The sequence below is a fragment of the Rhinoraja longicauda genome, chromosome 13, assembly GCF_053455715.1.
Source record: "Rhinoraja longicauda isolate Sanriku21f chromosome 13, sRhiLon1.1, whole genome shotgun sequence".
Taxonomy (NCBI): domain Eukaryota; kingdom Metazoa; phylum Chordata; class Chondrichthyes; order Rajiformes; family Arhynchobatidae; genus Rhinoraja; species Rhinoraja longicauda.
The window spans coordinates 23,922,290-23,944,604 of NC_135965.1; the positions used below are offsets into that span (position 1 = coordinate 23,922,290).

Below are 22,315 nucleotides of genomic sequence, written 5' to 3' on the forward strand. Positions count from 1 at the left end.
ACCACTCCACTTGGTCCCCAAGGCGGACGGGGGTTGGCGACCGTGCGGGGACTATCGGCGCTTAAATGACGCGACCGTTCCCGACAGGTACCCGGTTCCGCACATCCAGGACTTTAATGCCCACCTGGCCGGAGCATCCGTGTTCTCCAAGGTGGACCTTGTGCGCGGTCGCCCCCCGTCCAAGCTACCCCCTCCAGTGTCTGCTACGACCCCTCCACCTGTCGGTCAGTCGCCGGTCCCTGCGCCGGTCATGGTGCGCACCCGGGCTGGTCGCCTCGTGCGCCCTCCTGTCCGTTTTGTACCTCCGGATCTTGGGGGGGGTCCTGTGGCGGATCAGGCCACTCCTCGGGTCAGCCCCCTCGTTACGTGACGGACAGGTGAAAGGAGTTAAAAGCCAGACCAAGGGAAGGCGTGGATCATCCCTTGGAGAACTACGCTGTGGGCACCAGCTCACAGCCTAATAAAGCAATCTAACAAAACACTGCCTGGCGTCTTGCCTTTTCTCTGGCCTCCGCCAGGCCACTACATGCCCATCTAAAATCCTCGTAAATGCCAGTATCGTATCTGCCTCCACCACGGAGGATTGCCGGGCCTGCAGGAGAAATTTGGACCCAATGGGTCCACGTCCGTCTAGTAGCATATGTAACAGCACAGCATATAAACTGGCCCTCAGCCTGCAATGTCTATACTGATCATGACAAATTAAACTAATCCCACCTGCCAGCACATGGTCTATATTTCTCCATTCCCTGGCTGTTCATGCGCCTGTCTAAATGCCTCTCAAAGTTGCTATCAAATCTGCTTTCACCACCTCCCCCAGCAGGGGGTTCAAGGCACCTACCACTCTCTGTATAAATAAAACCTGCCTCAAATCTTCTTTAAACTTTCCCCCTCTCACCATAAAGCCCTGCCTTCTGTTCTTTGTAATTTCCATCCTGCGGTAAAAGTATTGGCTGTCTCCTCCATCTATGCCTCTCAGAATTTTATAAACTTCTATCAAATCATCCCTCAGCCTCTGATGCTCCAGAGGAAACAGTCCAAGTTTGTCTAAAACCAGCTACATCCTGGTGAACCTCTTCTGCAACATTGGATTTTCTTTCAATGCCACAACCCCAGGCAGTGTTTTCCAGGTACCCACCTGTGCAAAAAAACTTGCCTGGCACTTCTCCTTTAAACATTGCACCTTTTACTTCAAATCTATGCTCTCTAGCTTCTGACATTTCCACCCTTAGAAAAAGGGTCTGTCTGCCTACCCTATCTATGCTTCTCAGAATTTTATATACCTCCATCAGGTCTTTTCTCAACCTCCGACACTCCAGACAAAAAAGCAATCCAAGTTTATCCAACTTCTCCCTGTAGTTAATACCCCCTAATCCAGGGAACATTCTGGTAAACTACTTCTGCATACTTTCCAAAATCTCTATCTTTCCTGTAATGGGACATCCAGAACTGCATGCAATACTCAAAATGTGGCCTAACCAAAACATTTTATAGAGCAGCATCATAACTTACGAACTCTTACACTCAATGCCCTGACTTAAGGTGAACATATGAAGCACCTTCTTTACCATTCTACCAACTTGAGTTACTACTCTCAGGGATCTATGGACATTGACCAAGATTCTTCTGAACATCAATGCTGTTAAGGGTTTTGCCATCAAGTTGTGAATCGTTAGAATTCTCTATCCTGGATGGTTCTGGAAGCTGATTCACTATGTTTATTCAAAGCAGACAGGAAGAACCTGGGCTGCACAATGGTGCAGCCCAGGTTCTGAGTCACCCTCACAACGCAAGAGGCCTGGTTGTGAATCACTTCCTCACAACGCCAGAGGCCTGGATTCAATTCTGACCTCGCCATCTGTGTGGGGTTTACATGTTCTCCTGTGAGAGTGTTCTCCTATGAGCACTCTTTAAGTGTTCCAGTTTCCTGTATCCCAACGATGTGAAAGTTGGTAGGTTAATTGGCCACTGTAAAATTCCCCTTGTGTATCAGGGACTGGCAGGATTGGTGTAAACAGTTGGTCGGATCAGGTGGAACAGATGGTCGGCACAGACTTTTTGATCCGAAGGGCCTATTTCTTTGCTGTAGCTCACCTTGACTGGTTGCCAGACACGAAGGGAATCAAAGGATATGGGGATAGGCTAACTATGGAAGATCAGCTATAAATGACAGAATAGGCTTTTCCTGCTTTTAGTATTTAAGCTCATCCATCCAGAGGAATGAAGATCTCTCCTTTTCCTCGCAATGCAGGGCCAAATTGTTAACTAAATCCAGCTTCCTATCTCCATACCGCTTCTAGGAAATCTATTTTATTCATTGATCACGACACCTGGAATGTCTCATCTATCCTAAATATTCCTTCTCTAATTTGAATGCATGCCGTCATATTTATCCTTGCCATTTAATTTAATGTAAAATTCCTTTTATGATATCTACAATAACTGACTCACATGCAAGGGACGAATTTGTGCATAAGAAGACAACAGATATAGTGTGACACCTCTCCCCAATTCAAGATGAGGTAATTTTGATCAGAGGAGAATTGAGGTATAATTATGCACTTCTTATTGTTTTCCTTGCATTGGCAGAATGTGGACTATGTTCCAGATTTTTGCCTTTCTTTAAATCAACAGCAAACCTGAGTGGTGCCTTCCTAATTTTGTTTACACTGAACCACACCTATTATCCAAACTCCCTCCGGTTGCAATTAGTTGAGATAATTCATACTGCTGTGCACCTGGAATCTTTATACAGTACACCAAGTTACACCCCTTCCTATTCTTTATCTACTAGTTTGAACTAAACTATTTCTTGAGATACCAGTACAGGATTTCAAATGATCACAAATGTGCTTATTCCACACTGCCAATCTTCCTAATGTACACCTGAGACTGCATGTGGAGAGAATGCCTCCTCTTTAGTTTAGTTTAAAGATATAACATGGAAACGGGCCCTTCGGCACCGTACCGACCAGCGATCCCCGCATATTGGTAAATGTAAAAAATTGGCCCTAGTGTGTGTGGGATAGTGTTAATGTGCGGGGATCGCTGGTCGGCGCAGACCTGGTGGGCCGAAGGGCCAGTTTCCGCGCTGTAACTTTTAAAAAAAAGTTAACACTATCCTACAACCACTAGGGATCATTTTTACATATATCAAGCAAATTAGCCTACATACCTGTACGTCTTTGGAGTGTGGGAGGCAACCCAAGATTTCGGAGAAAACCCACGCAGGTCACGGGGAGAACGTACAAACTCCATACAGACAGCACCCGTAGTCAGGATCGAACCTGGGTCTCCAGCGCTGCATTCGCTGTAAGGCAGCAACTCTGCTGCTGCGCCACCGTGCCGCCCTGTGGAAGAATCGAGAACTGGGGCCAACAAAAATAAAGGGTTCCCCATTTAAGGTGATTAGGCAATTTGTTGAGTCTTTGACACCATCTTCCTTGTCGGAACAGAGATTTCCAAGACAGAAGTTGATAAGCAAGGTGCTGAAAGATTTCCATATGTAGGCCAGAATGTGGAGTTAGATCCAGAATGCTGGATCAGATCAGGAAGACTTGATTGAATTTTGAGTCAGGTTTGCGGGCTGAATGCCCCCTCCTTTTCACAATGAATATGTTTGAAATTTACTCACCAGAGTATTAAATTCCACTACACACCATAGTACAAACCTTCAAAATTTAATTCAACAACTCAAGCACAAGCTTCTAAGAAACTCACAATACTGTAGAACTCTTACATTTTGATACCCTTTGGAACTTTAATGGTGGCAGATTTTCCAGACTATTGAATATTGCTTCCATTAAGACTCTACTCCACTTTAAATTCACTAAATTTTACATGTTGCACAGTAGTTTAGTTTAGAGATAGTGTGGAAATAGGCCCTTCGGCCTACCAAAATCACGCCAACCAACGATCACCTGTACACTACTTCTATCCTACACAATAGGGATAATTTACAGAAGCCAACCTACAAACCTGCACATCTTTGGAATGTAGGAGGAAACCAAAGCACCCAAGAAAATTCACGAGGTCATAGGGAGAATGTATAAACTCCATACATACAGCATCTATGGTCAGGATTCAACCAGGTTTCTGGTGTTCTAAGGCAGCATCTCAACTGCTACGCCACAGTAGTATAATTTTTTTTTCAGTAAACCAAGTAAGTTTCAAGAGAGCATGGAAAACAGATTCCCTGTTTTTATACAAAGTGTAGACATGAGGTCCCGGTGAGTTGGTAAGGAATTGGGTCCACCCTGTTCATATGTAACATGGGAAAGCGATGCTGGCAAATTATAAGGAGTGTAGGACTAGGCCTCAATGAGTTTATATGGAGCATGGGACGGGTCCCAGTGAGTTTATTTGGAGCATAGGACCAGGCCCTGCTAAGTTTATTTAGAGCATGGGACCATGACCCTGGTGAATTTATATGGAGCGTGGGGTGGGCCCTGGTGAGTTTATTTGGAGCGTGGGATGGGCCCTGGTGAGTTTATATGGAGCCTGGGGCCAGAGGCCTAGTGAGTTTATGTGGAGTGTGAGACCAGTGCCCTGGTGAATTTTATATGGAGTGTGAGACCAGGGCCCTGGTGAGTTTATATGGAGCGTGGGGCTAGGGCCCTGGTGAGTTTATATGGAGCGTGGGAATTGAGTCAGCGAGTTTATAAGGGAAATATTTAGATTTTGGAACTACCAGATTATTGAAGTTTTGTTATAGTTCCCTCAGAAAAAAAAATGTTTTTGCATCAATGTATTGAAATAGCCCAAAGCATTAAATGCACGTTTTGTAAGAAAATAACTGCAGATGCTGGTACAAATCGAAGGTATTTATTCACAAAATGCTGGAGTAACTCAGCAGGTCAGGCAGCATATCAGGAAAGAAGGAATGGGTGACGTTTCGGGTCAAGACCCTTCTTCGTTTTAATGCAAGTTTTAGATGTTGCTGGGACCAATATCTGAAAATTTAAAGAATTAGCCAGGGAAAATAATCTACATAGGTAAAATAACGTATTTATATTACAGAAATGTTTGGTACCCATCACAAGATTTCAACTTAGTGATACCTTAAGAATGCCGCAAAAAAATCTAACAGAGCCATTGAATAGTACAATGCTGAAGTAGTCATTTAGCCCATTGAATATTTACAGGCTTCAAAGAACAACCTGATTAACCTCCTTACCCTGCTCTTCCCCTTTCTACCTACAATGTCTTTCTCTATCAAAGTATTATGATATTCCCTGTAGAAGATCCTATTGAATCTATTTCCACTGGTGCTTACAAAATTAAATATTTTATTTTGTAGAAATTTTTTTTTTAATTGAAAAGATTACAGTATGATCAACCTTTTAAACTTTTACGATCAATACATTTGTAAAATTAATGTGTTACTGTTGAATACTGCCAAGGTCCAGCTTTTGAAGATGTTCCACATCATCTTGGATGAAATGGTCAGACTTGGCCTTTTAAGAAAGGTAACAGGTAAAACCTCAGTATGGAATAACACTTTATGTTTGTATTTCAAGACTGTGAACATCGCCACTATATTATCGGTATGTCAGACCACTCACTGCTTTTAGTTTTTTCCTTGTGTCATACCTTCGAATGATCTAATCAAGGAAATCTGGTCATTGGTTCATTTTCTTTAACATACTGGCAGTTTTGGCTTCTTGCTTTTAGTTCTATTTTCAAGCACAATTTAGAGATTTCAGTTCAATTTGAAATAGCAACCAATGCTAGTATGTAATGTTCCAAACTTCAAATTTTCAATGAGGACAAATATGGAATACATCTCTACTGATCATGTCATAGCATTATTTACAATGAAGGCACGGTATAATATATCATAAGTGAGCTAAATTACTAAAGCCTTACGAGATACATTACCAGATTCATTTGATAAAACACCAATGACACCATGAAATGAATCACTTCATTTCAGAGGCGAAGGTGAGGTTGTGGCAGAGGGCTGGGGGAGACAGGGGGAAGCCGGAAAAGATCAGAACATCCCCATTTTTACTGAATTTTGAGCAATGAAGCTTCTAAAATCTCCAGAGAAACTCTCCAGGCACAGAAATGTCAGCCATCATCTGAGATCTGACGTGCAGCCTAAATAGCAATTAAACTCTTCATGACCTCACCCAAGTTAGTTCACAAAAACTATATACTAAACAGCCTTCAATACCACGGAGCTTTATGTTAGCAGAAGATCATTTGGGAGGGCAAATAGAAAAAGACCAAAACATACCAAAACATTCAACATCCAACATGGTGGACTCTCAATATCTTAAATAACCAAATAATTACATTTCACAAGATACTCCAGTGCAGTATATTGGATAAGTACAAATCAAACTATAGTATGTTATTCGCTCTGTAACACCCAAGATAAAGCAGAACATCAAAGGAAGCAGATGAAAAGTAAGTCATGTCCAGGTTGCACATTATCCTGACTAGGAAATGTATTTCCAATCTTTATCACTGCTTATAAATTTAAAAATCAGAACTCCCCCTATCAGTATTGAGGTGAAATCTTCACTGCATAGATAACGCATTACCCATGTCAAGGACAATAAATGTTAGCCTTACCATCAAATGTCATATCTAAAATAAATTCACTACTGACATTTTAAGGTTGGGAGATTGACCACCGGATGTCACAGGGTTTGGTGCCAGGATCCAAGTATTCACCATCTATATCAATGATTTGGATGAGAAAATCAAGTTCAACATATTCAGGTCTGCTGAATATACAAACCGAATGGCAGTGTGGTCAGGCTTGAGGGGATGAAGAAAGTCAGGTAATGGCCACTGACATGGCCAATGGGCCATAATGTTGAAAAATGTGAGATCATCTTCCTCGAGTAGGAATAATAAATAGGCAAGTACACCAAGGAACTTGAAAGGAAAATCTGTCATTGAAAGGAGGTTTGAGTAGAAAAGTCTTGCCTCAACTACGTAGGACCCTAAAGAGCTTTCATCTGACATCAGGTCTTCTATGTCATGGTATTACTAATACGCATGCAAATTTTTAATTATGCAAGAGTTCTTTCCTCCACCACCCCATCAGGCATGTGTTCCAGATTACAATCACACTCAAAGTAAACAAAATTAAACTTCAAATCCCCCCATAACCTCCTACCCCTTAATTTAAACTATTCTCTTCTGGTGATAGGCATCTCTGCTTAGGGAGAAAAAAATGTTTCTCATTATCCGTGCCCTTCTCTGCCTCTCAATTTTGTACATCCCAATCATTTACACCTCCCTTCCCACTCCTCCTCCAATCCAGGTAACAACACAGCTTAACCAGCTTCTCCTTAGCAGAAATGCGTCTTCTCAGCAGACATCCTGGTCAATCTTCACTCCAGTGCAGTATATTCTTGTTGTACTGTGTCAACCAGAATGTACAAAGTATTCAAATTATGGCCTCTCTAATGGTTCATATAGTTGCACCACACCCTCGATGATCCTATATGCTACATACAAGTTTATGAAGGCAAGAATTCTGTGTGTTCCTCCTTAACTACCCAAGCTTCTTCCTTCAGGCATTCTTGTTCACTTACATCAAGGTAATTCTGGTTGTCAGTACTTCAGGCCTCCTACCATGTTTATCCTAGCCTCATTAGGCATCCCAAAACTTAACAATTTAATTTTTTTTCAAGACTAAATTCATCTGCCATTGCTCTGCTCATCTTACCAGTTTATCATTATCATTCTGTAGTCAAAGATGCCCAGCTCACTATCAACATGACCAATCTTCACTTCATGTGAATTCACTAATCACAACTGCATCAATAAAGCTTACAACAAAAATCCCAGCAAAGGTTACTGTGGTACACCCATAGTCACAGGCTTTGAATCATAAAAACAACCCATAGCACTTGCCCTGTCTCCCAACAAAGCAAATTTCAAACATGTTCGCCAAATGGCTTTGCATTAACCTTTTTTGACTAAACTCCCATGTGGACTTTTTCCATTAGCCTTATTAGACAATGGCGATGGTTAACCTTTCAGGTCTGCAGGGTCTTGACCCGAAATGTCAACCATCCCTCTATCTCCCCAGGTGCTGCGTTACCCACTGAAGTCCTGGTGCAGTTTTTTTTTTTTGCTCCAGTTGCCAGAATCTACAATCTCGTGTACTTGCACTTGTTGCCCTATCTTTCACAATTAAGGGCATATTTACTATTTCACTTTTCAAATACTCCAGTGGTTGTAATTCCATTGACTCTAAAATGTTTTTGGAACATTCCAAACTCTTTGGAACATGTACCTAAATTTGGAAAGCTGCTTCACAGAATGTCAAGAAACAGTCTGAAATACTCGCACTGATAGAATCATAATTTTCAGCCAATGTTCTAGATTTCTACTTCACCTTCAAGGCATGACAAACAGATCCGAGCTGTGGCACAGTGATAACAGTTGATAGAGAGTAGGCCAACAAGTTCTCAACATCAATACCAGACCACATGACAGGTAAAACATGAACAAGGGATCTCCTGCCAACTACTGTAACCAGCATCGCCCACATCTTGAACAATTCCGAGGGAAGTAGCTTATTATTATTATTTATTGCCTGGACCATCTTGGTTCAACGCCTTAGAACCTGTATTTCACTTCCCTGTGCACAATCCAACAACAATGTTAACCTAAACAAACTAAAAGCACTTCAATAAAATTGAAATTAGCATGGTGTCACACTAGTAGAGTTGCTTCCTCGCAGCTCCAGCAACCTATGTTCAATTCTGATCTCTAGTGCTGACTTCATGGAGTTTACACGCTCTCTGTTTCTGCATGTTCCAGTTCCCTCTGGGTGCTCCGTTTTCCTCCACAAAACCAAAGGTGTTCAGGTTGATAAGTTAGGTGGTTACAGAAATTGCCACTAGTGAAGATGGGTGGTAGAATTGCTAGGAATGTGGAGAGGACAGATTTCCAGAAAAAATAATGGGATTGCTCAATGGGCTGGCAAAGATTTTACAGACTAAATGGCATCCTTGTCTGTTATATGGAAACATCAAATTTCCTTTTGTGGGATTTTAGACAGATTATGCTCTTGAAGCTTGGCTTCTGGAAGCAAGGAGTTTCAACAGGATTATAATCACAGCTAGAAAACACTCAACACTTCTGCTAGAAAAAGTGATTCCACTGTGAAGGAAATGAAATGAACATTCTGTACTCTTCCCTACAGCAAAGCACCATGTTGTAAAACAAGTTCTTTTAATTTTAAACACAAGACACACTCCTCTGCCAAAATGGCTCATCATTCAGTTTAAATCACTGTCAAGCAGCACTTACCCCTAAAGAATAGTGCAATGGGACCAGAGGGCTCTTTGCCTTTATGGGATTACACCGACATTTGTGACAGCTTCTTGTATGAAATAAGGTATTTTAGTACCGGACCATTGGAAAACTGCCATTTTAAGCACACCCATCTTCAAAACAGCTAACCTCTGGGCTGGGGCGGATTAACATAGTAGCAAAAGTAGCAATTGCTACGGGCCCCACGCTTTTGAGGGCCCCGTGCTAAATGCTTGAAATTGGCATCCCATTGAGGGACGCTGTGTCACCACGGTTAGAATGTGCTGGCGGTGGAGCTGAGTGGACCAAAGGGCAGCCAGTGCGTCACCACCCAACTGCCCTGTCTCCGGCCCTCTTACTCCATACGCCTTCGTCCTCACCCAACCCAAAGACCTCACTCCTCTGGACCTCTCTGCTCGAATATTGGCCTTGTCTCCCCACAAACTCTCTCACTCATCGGCTCTTTTCCCTCAAGTCCCCGGGCCACTTTCATCACCCTCCCCCCCCCCCAACTCTTCCACGCCTCCGGCCCTCCTTCTCCCTACTCCTCCAGCGCTCTCTCCTCACTCCGCTGGCACTTGCTCCCTGAGTCCGCTGCTCACTGTTCCGCATACCTGCTGCCTGTTCTTTCCCTGACCCTCTGCCCCTCCTTGCTAGGGCTCTCTTTTCACTCCTGCAGTCTTCTCTCTCTCCCCACTCCTCCGGCTCTCTCCTTCTCCCCACTCCACTGGGCTTCTCTCTCGCCTCCCAGACTATTGTCTCTCTAAACAGCTACTGTTCCAGTCCTCTCTTCTGCCAATCTACCTCCCGCCTTTATTCCCAGTCTTCTGTCCCACTCTCCCTCCTCTTCTCCATCCCACTCTCCCCCCTGTGCATCTCTATTACGCTCTCCCTGTTTCCTCTGAACCTCTTTCCCCAACACCTCCCTCCATGACCCCCTCTCCTCCAGCCTTTACTTTCCATTTCCATAGGCACTTTCCCTCACACTTTCAGCCTTGTCTCAGCCCCTACACGTCCGTACCCATCTCTCTCTCTCTCCTCTTCTGGCCCATACTCCCAAAATCCTGTGCCCATCCCAAAAGCTCGGGCCCTCTTTCTCACCAATCCCCCGGTCTCTCAATAGACAATAGGTGTAGGAGGGGGCCATTCGGCCCTTCGAGCCAGCACTGCCATTCAATGTGATCATGGCTGATCATTCTCACTTCTCCTCACTTCTTGGGCCCTGTCTCCTCCTCCACTCTTCTACCACCTCCTCCACTCTTCTACCACCTCCTCTACCCACACCTTGCATGCCTCAGCATCCACTGCTCCAGCACTTCCTACCCCTACTCCGTCCCTCTCACCCTATACCTCCAGTCCCGCCTTTATTCACTCCTCTGGTCCTACCTTTTCCACATTCCTCCAGCCCTCCGTCTACTTCTCTGGCACCCTCAGCTCCCACTCCTCCGGCCCTCTTCTCGCAATCCTCCATCATTCTTCCCACGGTGGCGCAGCGGTGGAGTTGCTGCCTTACAGCGCTTGCAGTACCGGAGACCCGGGTTCCATCCCAACCACGGGTGCTGTTTGTACGGAGTTTGTACGTTCTCCCCGTGACAGCATGGGTTTTCTCCGAGATCTTCGGTTTCCTCCCACACTCCAAAGACGTACAGGTTTGTAGGTTAATTGGCTTCGTGTAAGTGTAAAGTTGTCGTTAGTGTGTGCGGGGATTGCTGGTCGGTATGGACGATGGGCCACTCCGAGAGTTCCATATTAGGCCCGCGGGCCGTTGTAGGCCTCCAACACTGCAGGCCCGGACAATGTAAGCTAACGGAATTCATTAATGTTAACGGAGTTCGGGGAGCGGGGCCGATTGTGTTCGGGGAGTGGGGCCGATTGTGTTCGCCGAACGGAGGTTGCAACCCGCCTCCCAGCCCGGGTGGCCGTCATTGGTGGAGCGGGAGCATGTGGCCGCTGGCTGGGTGAGGTCACTTGGGGCGCGGGCGGTGACATCACCTTGTCCCTTATTTAAGGCCCCTTTAAAACATATGCTACGGGCCCCGCACTAGCTTAATCCGGCCCTGCCTCTGGGCTGTTCCTGTATCTCCCGAAATGAGAGCATAGATAGAATACAGTCAGAATATAAAGAGAAATATATATTTTTTTAAATTTGGGCAGGAAGGATCAGATTTAAAAAATATATAAATCACAAACTTAGAATAACACCATTTTCCATCTGCCTTCCAGAATCTACACAGTAACATCCCAGAAAAACATTTTTTTTCATTTCTGACCAAGAAAAAATATTTCCACTCACTAGGCGTGACGCAAAATGAAATCACCGTCAATGTCACTTTAAGCCGCAAGTCAGTTCTCAGTGACAAAATATGAAAATGATCTCAACTTGGTATGTTGCAGAATGATCTTCCATTGTTAATAATTCTTACATCCTCATAATTTGGACATCATAGTTAGCTGCCATCTCTCCCATTAACATATTTTTCCTTCCAGCTTTTCTAGAAGAACATTGTTAATATCAGTTGAAGTATCAACCTGCATCAAAAGCTAGAGGGTGCAAGGTTTAAGGTGAGCAAAAGGAGTTTTAACAGAGATTTTAGTAGATTTTTTTCCCCGCAAAGTGTTTGATGTCTGGAACTCATTGCCAGGTGTAGAAGAGTCAGATACAATCGTTACATTCAAGGTACAGTTATAAAATGCCCTTAAATGGGCGAGATATATAGGTCAAAAACAGAATGGGATTAGTGTAGATGGGCAAAAACATTGGCATGGACATGGTAGGCAAAAGACCAGTTTCTGTGTTGTACAGATCTATAGCTCTATGACTCCATCTGCCTGCAACTCAGGTGCAGACATTTATCAACATCACTGGCCCACGTCTGTTTAAAACGTCATGTACTCAACCCAGGCAACTTCACTATCAAATAATGCCATTCCAATAAATCACTATTCACCATACTTATTTCCTGCGGACTAATTTTGACACATATGTCACAGTTTTCTCATAACTAAGCGTGTTGAATAAATAATATTGCTTTAAAATGTCTTGAAATATTTGTCCAACAAAAACAGAAATGCTGGGAGAATTATGCTGGTCAAGCAGCATTTGCGGAAAGAGAAACAAGTTAATGTTTCAAGTCAGACTCGTCATCAGAAATGAAAAGTTAACTGCTTTCTCTTTCACAAATGGTGCTCGACTGGCTGATTTCTGTCAGCGCTTCCGTTTGCTTCAGATAACAGAATTTGCAGTTTTATTTGTTTTCTTATAAATAGTTAAGAGCAAAGAAATAAATTTAAAGTTTTTGCTTTTAGTCAACATTTAGTAAACCAGATGTGCATACTGCTTAAAATATTTAGAAGGCAGCATTACAAGTACTTTCCTGCACCATTCCTCTCCACCTTCAGATATACGAAAATGCTTATTCAATGTGAATTGAACTGTTACTACTGTTTTGTTAATCTGATGAGTCATACAGTACAGAAATGGATCCCGCGGTCGACTATGTTTATGCCAACCATTTGGCTTATGTACCCTAATCCCATTTACCTCCGTAAGGATACTTCCTTAGTGCTTTACCTATTTAAATGTGTCTAAATGTCCTATAAACATAGTAACTGTATCTGATTCCACACCTCCTCTGGCAGCATGTTCCTGAAATCAACCATGTAAAAATGTATCCCTCAAGTTTATTTTTTTAATTCCTTCCTCACACTGTAAACCTATATCCTCTTCTTTTTTTATGCCCCTACCATGGGTTTTTGATAATTCTACCACTCTGGCAGAGTGAGGCTATATATAAATTGGAGGAACAACACATCATATTTCACTTGGGTAGTTTCTAACTAATTTTAAATAACTTCTACTTACACTCCCCTCCACCCCTTGCCCCCTTCCTCCACTCTAGTAATTTTACAAGTTCCACAGTTCTCCACATTGTTTCCATCTTGAGATCTCACCTTCCCTAGCCAACAACGGGCTTACCTTGCCTGAGGTCATTTGTGGCTGGCCTTGATTCGGCTTGGTCTTTCTTGCCTCCAGCTCTTCAAGCCCCATCCTATATTTTCAGTCTGAAGAAGGGTCCAAACCCGAAACATCGCCCATCCTTTTTCTCCTTTTTTCTACACTCTCTCTTGTGCAAGGCCAGAACTGCACACCATACTTAAAGAGTGGCAAGACCAATGTTTTGAAAAGTTGGAACATAACATTCCAACTCTTATGTCTAGGAAGGAACTACAGATGCTGGTTTAAACCAAATATAGACACAAAAGTTGGAGTAACTCAGCAGGACAGGCAGCGTCTCTGGAGAGGAGGAATGGGTGACGTTTCAGGTCGAGACCTTTGTGCAGACTAATTAAGGATAAGGGAAACGAGAGATATAGAGGATGATGTAGACGGATAAAGAACAATGAATGAAAGATGTGCAACAAAGTAACGATGATAAAGGATGTGTAGGAAAGAAATGCAGATGCAGGTTTAAATCGAAGATAGACACAAAATGCTGGAGTAACTCAGCGGGACAGGCAGCATCTCTGGCATTCCTTCTCTCGAGAGTTACTCGAGCATTTTATGTCTATCTACGATGATAAAGGAAACAGGCCATTGTTAGCTGTTTGTTAGGTGAAAATGAGAAGCTGGTGCAACTTGGCTGGAGGGATAGAGAGGGAATGCTAAGGTTACTTGAAGTTAGAGAAATTAATATTCATACCACTGGGCTGTAAGCTGCCCACGCAAAATATGAAATTTTGTTCCTCCTATTTGTGTTTAGCCTCACTCTGACAATGGGGGAGACCTAGGACAGAAAGGTCAGTGTGGGAATAGGTAGGAGAATTAAAGTGTTTAGTAACCGTGAGATCAGGTAGGATCAGGCAGACTGAGCAAAGGTGTTCAGCGAAATGATCGCCGATGTACAAGAGTCCACATTTGAACAACGGATACAGTAGATGAGGTGCAAGTGAACCTCTGCCTAACCAGAAAGGACTGTTGGGGTCCTGGACAGAGTCGAGAGAGGAGGTATAGGGACAGGTGTTACATCTTCTGCGGTTGCTGGGGTAGGTACCTGGGGAGGAGGTGGTTTGGGTGGGAAGGAATGAGTTAACCAGGGAGGTGCGGAGGGAACGGTCTCTGTGGAAGGCAGAAGGGGGTGGAGATGGGAAGATGTGACTAGTGTTGGTCTCCTGTTGGTGGTGGCGAAAATTTGGGAGGATTGTGTGTTGTGTGCGACTACTGATGAGGTGAAAGGTAAGGACTAGGGGGACTCTCTTATATTCTATGCCCAACCATTTGCCTTCTCCACCAACATATCGCCCCTTGCTAGCTTTAGGTAACTATGGACTTGGAACCTTAGCTCTCTCTGTCAACATTGCTTCGTTTTAGTCCAACTCTTATTTGGCTTCCTAAAATGTATTACGATTAGATACTTACGATTAGATACGATAAAACTTTATTTATCCCCGGAGGGAAATCAGTCTGCCGACAGTCACAACACACAATGTACACAAAAACTTGAAATTTAAAGTGAAAAGAAAAAGAAAAGCGACTGTTGGCTAGCTGCCGTGTGCCCAGCGCCTTCACCTGAACAAAGAAACAAACAAACACAGATTTATCCCCTGGGCAGAGGATTCTAAACTAGAGTGCCCCCCCAACCAGGTCCCCCTTTGTTCTCCCACTGTCCCTCACGGCAGTCCCCCCACGCTGGGTCCCCATTATTCTTCACGGTGGTCCCCCCCAAGCCGGGTCCCCATTGCCTTCCCCTCCCCCTCATGCTTTTCGACCACGTGGCACCACCGCTGCCGATTCACCCGCTGCCAAGTCTCCCTCTACCACTGCCGAGGCTTCCATCGCCGCCACCGCTGAGGTTCCTTCGACCCAGACAGGCCTCGCCGCCCGGCTTCACCGCAGTCCCCTGGGAGGCCTGTGGGGCAAGTCGGGCTTAACAGAGCGCGTACCGGTCTTTTTAGTCATCCCATACTTCGGTTACCCTATACTCGTCAGTATTAAATTTAGGATGGCACAGTGGCGCAGGTGGTCGAGCTGCTGCCTCACAGCACCAGAGACTCGGGTTTGATCTTGACTTTGGGCGCTGTCAGCATAGAGTTTGCATTTTCTTCCCGAGACCACATGGGTTTCCTCCGGGTGCTCTAGTTTCCTTTCACATGCCAAAGACGTGTAGGTTAATTGGCCGCTGTAAAATTGTACCCCATGTAAGGAGTGGATGAGAAAGTGGGATAATATAGAACTAGTGTCAATGGGTGATCGATGGTCAGCATAGACTCAATGGGCCGAAGATCCTTTTTTCCAAGCTGTATCTCTAAACTAAATACCATCTGCAAATGCCTTACCCAACATTCCAACCGATCTATATCCTGCTGTAGCCTTAGACAACCTTCCTCGCCATCAATAACACAATTTATTCAAGACATATGCACCCTTATGAATCTACCATCTACATTCACTTCCAGGTCATTCATATGCATCATAAACAAGTAAAGTTCCCCAGGGGTTCAGCTCTTCCCCAGCTATCCTCTGACTTCCAATAAACAGAATATAGAACACAGGTGATAGCCAGGAGAGGTGGGCCTCTCACGGGAAAGCAACAACTGCAGCCTAACCAATGGTTTCAACAATGGCATCCAGATTTCCCAACTCAGTGCTTCACCCAATGAAGCCAGGCATACCGTATGTCATCTTCAATGCTGTCAATCTATGTCCCCACTTTCAGAGCAGCTCAAGGTCTCTCTTTTCAACAACACTTCCCAGGGCCTTGCCATTCACTTTGTATGTCCTGCCTAGCTTAACCTGGTTTAACATTACTTTCCACTTGTCTGTTAAATTCCACCTGCCATTTCTTTGCCCTCCTTCATCTAGTTACTTAAATGTTGCATGAATCTTTGTGGAAAGAACAGATGCTGCCTGACCTACTGAGAGTTTCCTGCACTTTTTGTACAGGAGTTACAGGTTTTTTAATTACACAATATGTCTGCTCAGTAAGTACAAAAATAATGTATCATGCATGCATCACTGTGATGCACATTGTTTTAAAATTGCAGTCACTTCTTCAAAGGGAAAAATTATTTTGTTTGTTCACATGAACAAATCCATAGTTGGCAGCCTTTTTCTGCTGCAATTGTTATTCCTGGTTTTAAGTTTCAAACATTCGCAAAATTGCCTTCTCCAGTGCAGAAGGCGAAAATCTAAGGACCGTGACACAGAGTTAAATGGGGCTCGTGATAAGGGATAAAGAAGACTATCAAAATTCAGTGATATTGTTCAAAATGGTCGTGAAACATCTTGGACCAAGTGAATAATGTTGATCCAAATGAATCTTTTCAGAATCCTTCAGCATCCTTCATTGAATCACTTCTTGAACCCCTGCTGTCCTTATGAAGATGGTACTTCATAATATCTTTTGAGAAGTGATTTCAGGGTTTAGATTCCATAACAATAAATATAACAATAAAGGAATAACAATGTATTTCTTCAACAGGACAGTGCGCAACCTGAAAGGAACCTGCAGGTGGTGGTGCTTCTATTTGCCATTTTCCACCTTGCTAATGAAGCGTTATGTTTTGGGGGTGATGTTGGAATTGCTTATGTGCATTTTGTTGGTGATACACATGGGGCATCAGAGGTGCAGATTTTTAATGGATTGACTACTGATACGTATGTAAATCAAGCAGATTATTTTATCTTTTAATTAAAATAAGCTTTGAGTGTTCATCTTAGATGAGACTTGCTCTTATCTAAGCAAGTGGAATATTCAACCATACTCCTACTTGTGCCTTGTTGAGAGTGGAAAGACTCAAGTCACCAGGTCCCACCTATTCACACACAAGCTTCCAAAACTCACAAAAGCAGATACATATGCCAAAACAAAAGGCAGGTCTTCTACATATGGTGGTAATTGAATAAGTTAAATTCCACTGCATGCCCAAGGGATTCCTGGGCCAGCATCAAACTTCAGAGATCATATTTCAAACATTCGCAAAATAGTTTAGTAAAAACTGAAACTCATTGACCTTATTGATAGAAAATTGGATTTTTAAAAAAAAGTATATATTGAGGCATGTATTCAGAGTTTCCAGGTCTCAGTTGCTGACAATTTTCACAAAGGTACCTAGTTCCCTTATTTCTGTCCACCAAAGTCAACAGGTGATGCAAGTTTTAAAATACTTACGGCAGTAAGTGTAGTGTTGAGACCGACAGATCACCTGAGCTGTCATTATCTTAATGGAGCCAAAATGAAGTATATTTCTTCAAAGACTTTGGACAGAAATAATGCTGTATTTGGTTTGAGAGAGCATTTTGTGAATATCAGATAAATGAATGAAAACAGAAAGGGTGAAGGAAGAGGGAGGAGAGGCAAAGGTTTAAGGATGCGAGAATCAGCAATGGAAGAGATGGAGGGGGCAGGTGGAACGGGCAATGGAGAGGTGGGGAGGTGCGTGGGTGGGTGGAGGGGCATGAGGGAGTGGCAAAGACATGAGGGTGGAGGGGTATGGGGGGGAGATGGTTATGGGAAGGGGAGATGGTTATGGGAAGGGAAGATGGTTATGGGAATGGATGGGAAGGAGAAGGGGAGGTGAAAGATGGTTATGGGAAGGGAATGAATGGGGAGGGGTGGGGAGGAGAAGGGGAGGTGAAAGATGGTTATGGGAAGGGAATGAATGGGGAGGGGTGGGGAGGAGAAGGGGAGGTGAAAGATGGTTATGGGAAGGGAATGAATGGGGAGGGGTGGGGAGGAGAAGGGGAGGTGAAAGATGGTTATGGGAAGGGAATGAATGGGGAGGGGTGGGGAGGAGAAAGGTATGAGGGAAGGAGGCTGATTTCGCCGACACGGCGCGCGCACCCGCCCTCACACTCACCCGCACCCTCGTTGGAACGCGCCTGCGCACGAGGCGCTGCCGAGTGGCGGGAGGTTTGAAGCGGGAGCGTGCGCGCGCTCCCATCGGCAGGTGACGGTGCCGTTGGTCGTCCCCCGCCCCGGACAGCCGGCAAAGGGCGCAGGTGGCTGCCGCTTGCTGGGCCGTGCCGTGTTCTCCGTGCCCGACGATGCTGCAGTACAGGCTGGTGGGTGTGGCGGGTCGGCAGGGGATTGCATTGGGCCAGCGCAGCCATGGCGCCAAGCTCGCGCTCGCCCTCGCCCCCTCTCATCGACGCCTCCTTCAACATTCATTGGCCGTGGAAGTTGTAGACCGCTTGTCCGGCAGGAGGCGGGTTCGCCATTGGCCGTTGTTGAACTAGAGGAACCACTCAACCAGGTGCTCACGCATGGGAGAGATCAGTTAATTCAGCTCAGAACAGAGTTGGCACTTTAAGAGTAAAGAAGCGTGTCCATGTACTAACACATTGGGGACACTTTATGGTTATGAATAGTGTGCATAATTGCAACTACAGTAACTACAAATGAACCACTGGATGTAGCACGTGGTCATGAGGAGGAACAGCAGAAGCAAGTCTGCCATGAACAATATATCAGGCGACCGCAATATACGACTATATCCGACTGAAGGTCCACGAACAACGTGCAGTAATGTGAATAAAGAAACTCCCCACTGATACCCATTAATTTGTTGTTGCAGTTTGTACACCGAGGCAAAACAACAAACCACATTGTGTTTTCTGACTTGAGTGTTCCAGGAAAAGAATGGTAGACTAATACGGCAGGGAAACATGCCCTTTGGTCCAACTTATCAATGCTGACCAAGTTGGTATTCTGGGCTAGTCCCATTTGCCTGTGTTGGGCCCATAGGCCTCAACATTTCCTATTCATGTATTTGTTCAAATGTCTTAAAATTGTATGTGTGAGGGAGGGGAGGGGAGGATGTGATTCCATTACCTGCATATCCATGTATCTATGTAAAAGCCTCTTAAATGCCACTTACATCTATCTCCATCACCACCCCTGGTGGTGCATTCTAGGCATTCACCACTGTTTAAAAGCCTTGCCCCACAGATCTCCATTAAACTGACCCTCTCACCATAAAGCTATTTCCTATAGACTTTGATATTTCCACCATGTGGAAAAAGTTCTTCCTGTCTCCCCCATCTATGCCTCGGAATTGTATGTACAATTCTCCCCTCAACCTCTGAGGTACCAAAGAGAAAATTCAAGTTAATCTAACTTTTAGCTAATACCTTATAATCCGTGCAACATTTGATTAAATCTCTTCTGAATTCTCTCCAAAACCTCCATGTTCTTCCTGTAATGGTGTGATTAGAACTGCATACAATATTCCAAATTGTAGCCAAACCAAAATGTTATAAAGTCACAACATGACTTCCTGATTCTAATGCTCAATGCCTCAATGGATGAAGACCAACATGTAATGCACCTTCTTTACCACTCTATCTACTTGTATTGCCACTTTCAAGAAGTTATGGACTTGAACCCCAATACCTTTTAGGACATCAATGCTGGTGTAGAAAAGGTTCATCAGACTGATTCCTAGAATGACAGGACTGCTGTATAAGGTGTAATTAGATTTGTTTACTAGAGTTTAGAAAATGAGAGGAAATCAAATAAAAATGTATGAAATTCTGGCAGAGCCAGACAGTCTTTGTCTCAGGGTATGGTGTAAAATTTAGGACTGAAATGAGACTTGGACAGTGGTGAGTCTGGAATGTGCTTCACAGCAAGGCTGTAGAAGCAAAGTCATTGAATAAATTTGAGGAGATAGATTTATTTCTAGATGCAAATGGAGATTTGGGGAACGAGCAGGAGAATGTAGTTGGATAAATGATCAGCAATTATAGTATTGAATGGTGGTGCAGCTTTGAAGGACCAAATGGCCTACTCTTGTTTCTATTTTTTTTGCATTTCTATGTTTAGACAATGTTTCTAAAATAAAGATGGGGGTTTCTCTGCCTATTTTAAATCAAAAACTTCCTATCTTCAAATTGGTTTCTCCATTTCCCTACATAGTGTATGTGATCAGTGAACTAATTTTTGATTGAAGTACTTTATTGGTATTGATATTTTTAATCCAGCCATTACATATGAATCTTAATAATTTGCTCTTACCACAGTTAAATGCACAATTGAACAATAGAATGACTCCTCAAGAATATTCTAACGTTTAAGAATATCGAGGCTAATGTTTTACCAGAGCTCCACATTTCTGTCCAGTCCCCATGTCCCTTAGTATATCGCTCTTAGTCTTGAATGTGCTCAGTTACTCAGGAGAATTCAAAAAATGCACAACCGTCTGGATAAAACAAAATTCTTGTCTCTGTCCCAATGGCCACATTTTGAAAATCTGATCCCCGAGTTCCAGGCACTCCTGCGAAACAGCTTCTCTCTCAAAATTATGTTCGTGGTTCTATTGGAAGGAGTTATTTATTTTACATTTTATTCAGCGATATTCTGTTCATTTACTTCCAAATGTTAATTTATGACTCTTCATAGGAGTGTTGTTAGTTTGTTATAAAAACTCAGCGACTACTTCATCAGCAAATCTTTCAGGAGAATTTTATCTTTGGTCTCATTCCATTGTAGTTTTCCATGCGATTCTTAGAAATTATAACTGCTCTGAATAATTTCCTCTTGCTATTCACTGATGTAAATACAGCATTATGGGATTTTCACTTGGAAATTATTGGTATTGATTTATTATTGTCACATGTACCAAGATACATGGTAAAACTTTTTTTTTCATACTAACCAGGTAGATCATACCATGCATGAGAACAACAGGTAGTGCAAAAGAGAAAATAAACAAGAGTACAGAATAGAGTACAGAGAAAGTACAAGTGCTGTTGCGAGGCATATTGTAATATCGGGGATACATCTTTAGCTTGTGAGACTTCTGTTAAGGGGTATGATAACAGTAGCGAAGAAGCTGTTCTTGAATCTGGTAGTAGTGCATTCCAAGTACTCACCACTGGTAAAAATGATCTTCCCCCAGATTCTATCAAAAGTTCATCCCTAACCATAAATCTATGTCCTCCAGTTTGATCTACCTTTGATTAAGGTAAAGGTTTCCTGAAGTATACCCTATCCTCTCCAGCACTATTACATTCTTGCTATAGTGTGGTGACTGGAACTGCATGCAGTACTCCAGCTGAGATCCAACCAATGTTTTATAAAGTTAAGATATAACCTTCCTGCTGTTTAATTCAATGCCCTGATTCATGAAGGCTAGTATCCCATATAACTTCTTAACAATGTCGTCTGCCACTTTAAGGATCTTTGAATTTGCACACCAAGGTACCATTGCTCCTCAACACTCCTTAGTACCTTACCATTAATGGTATTTATCCTGGCTTGATTGTATTCCCAAAAACATCACCTCACATTTATTTGGATTAAATTCTATCAGCTATTTCTCAGCCATTCTCACCGTAACATGAACATCATCCTGTGGTGTAAGTGGACTCCCACACTAAATAACTCAACCGATCTTTGTGTCATCTGCAAAAGTACTGCATGCCTCCTACATCAGCATTCAAATAATGTACTGTCATTTACATGGATTTTTAGAAATAATATGTGCAACATATTAGCAAATTAATTTATTTTTGTTTCGTTATCTTCCATCATTTTGCTTGGTAGATTTAAAGACGGTTTAAGAGTTCTAATGTTCCAATGTTCCAGCTCATCAAATGGCCATTCATTTGCTTCCAGTGGTTCTTTGTTGCACCAATGTTGCCCTTTTCTGCACTTGAAAAGTAATCCATTGGTTTGACCACAGTTTTCATGTGATTCAAAAGTGGTAAAAAATGCCTTGTATAAATCCACACTCTTTCACTCAACACAGCTAGATAATTTTGAATTGGTGAAGTCATCATCGGCTGTCACTCGAAGCGAGTATGACTGTCCTCTCCATGGAGGACGCCTGTGTGTGACTTTGTTTAACGTAGGGAGACTAGTGCACAGACAGCTCCTTGACAGATCTGTTGGCAAGGAGTCCAAGACGACCGGGGACCATTTACTGCTGCAGCCTTCATACAGTACAATACAATATATTTTATTGTCATTGTACAAGTACAATGAGATTTTTGAATGTCGCTTCCATATCGATGCTATCAAATATA

At 43.3% G+C, this 22,315-nt stretch overlaps 1 protein-coding gene across 3 annotated transcripts in view; it reads right to left on the bottom strand.

Annotated features, from left to right (window-relative positions):
• Positions 1 to 18,082, bottom strand: part of tp63 (tumor protein p63) — a 143,584-nt gene extending 125,502 nt beyond the window's left edge. For all 3 annotated transcript variants that reach the window (XM_078410587.1, XM_078410585.1, XM_078410590.1), the window contains exon 1: positions 17,457 to 18,082. The gene's annotated coding sequence lies outside the window, so the exon portion shown is untranslated. The remainder of the gene's footprint in view (positions 1 to 17,456) is intronic.
• Between the last annotated feature and the right edge of the window lie 4,233 nt (positions 18,083 to 22,315).